The 1,549-nt window shown below is 36.5% G+C and overlaps 1 long non-coding RNA gene across 1 annotated transcript; it reads left to right on the top strand.

The window, feature by feature from the left end:
* The first annotated feature begins 307 nt into the window (after positions 1-307).
* Positions 308-1,160, top strand: LOC149680978 (uncharacterized). Its single transcript, XR_016365568.1, has 3 exons — positions 308-483; positions 556-611; positions 760-1,160. It is a non-coding gene; the product is annotated as an uncharacterized LOC149680978 (long non-coding RNA).
* The last annotated feature ends 389 nt before the right edge of the window (positions 1,161-1,549 follow it).

Raw genomic sequence — 1,549 nt, 5'->3', positions numbered from 1 at the left:
CGTTACTTCCGGAGTAAACAAAACAGGGTGTTTTTTTGGCACTTCTTGATCCCGAACTATAGGTTTTATGCGAACGACCTTGTGGATGACGTCGACCACCATCAGTAGGCTTTGTTCGTGCATTCTGCCGCCGTATTCTGCAGGCTTAGCCTTCCGCGCCCACTTGGATTCTCGTCACTCATTGGTCCGTAAAGGAACTGGATTCTGGCTTCTTATTGGCGGCTTAGGTTTCGACTTTCAAGACGAAATTGAATTGCGTATGTCCACCAAATTTGAAATACGGTTTTTCGATGGGTTAATCGTTCAGCGTCATCAACCGGTTAACTCACCGGTGCTTTTGCTTTAGTTTCTGATGCTGAACGTAGCAGACTACACTTCATCATTGTTAGAGGCGACTTGGGTACAGCGGTACGGTTAATATTTTGCCAAGTACGGATGCCTATTTTAAGAAGAGCGATTTACTTAAATCGTCGCATTGGACGGGTATGCTTTTATTTTAACAATTGCAATTATCTGTAACAATATAGTTGAATAAAAGTAAACGTTCATTTATAGTGTAAGACGTTTCAGCTCGTGATCGAAAATTATTTCGACCAAGGCTTAGGTGTTATGTAAGTTTAATCATTAATGTGACTTCATTTATCGTTCTGCGTCGTTAGTAAATAACATGAGCATCGAATGAGCCAACTGACCATTATTGAAGCCATTCAATTCTCATAATAATTATATAATTAATGCAATATAGAATATTAATTATAGTATATAATAACATCCTACTGATATGCTGAAGTGGGTTCACTCAAGGGTAATGAGACAAAAACGTCATTCAGTATAAACATTCAAAGTATCACAGCCCCATAGGCAATCCTACCCCTATGGGATACCATTAACTGTACGTATGATATAATCAAAGAAAGAAATTATGATAGATGGGTTTAAAAGTAAATGTACCCAGTACGTTCAACTGGTAAATATGGTTACTGAAGTGTCTAACAATATAAATGTGAATGAGTTTTTGTTGTGCTAAAGATTTGGGATAAAACAGTGGTATAATTGACAGTGTCACACGAATGGGCTACTACAGTCAATATTGATGACGTCCACGCTTCAATCTACAATACAAACTTGAAATTGTTATAATTAACATCAAATACCATGTATTTACCACTTTATTTAGAAAATATTACAAAAATTTAATAATGTTTTAAAGCTTCACAAAATTTGATCTTAATATACAGGAGGAATCATACCATTTATACCAGGAGGACAGAAACCCGTCTCTTTTTGTCCTCCATGCAGCCCGGCCTTCTGGTGTAAGTTTCATTAATGCTCCATTTGTGTAAACTATCTATATACAGGATTAGCTGCCACTTGTCACCTCAGCCTGCTTGTGTAAAAGATAAGAGACAATGTTTGAAGGTACATTTGGATGCAAAATGTTATAAATAAGCAATTATATGACAACGGCAAAAATTTGCTCTCTTGTTATGAGAGTAGCGACAACGTTTCTTCATAAACTGGTCAAAATAAAGCTATATGTTCTGAAATA

The sequence above is a fragment of the Phalangium opilio genome, unplaced genomic scaffold, assembly GCF_054372755.1.
Source record: "Phalangium opilio isolate 3A_F unplaced genomic scaffold, DU_Popi_V2 ptg000039l_1, whole genome shotgun sequence".
Classification (NCBI taxonomy): domain Eukaryota; kingdom Metazoa; phylum Arthropoda; class Arachnida; order Opiliones; family Phalangiidae; genus Phalangium; species Phalangium opilio.
Note: the sequence above shows the minus strand (reverse complement) of the source record. Positions and strands in the feature narration are given on the sequence as shown.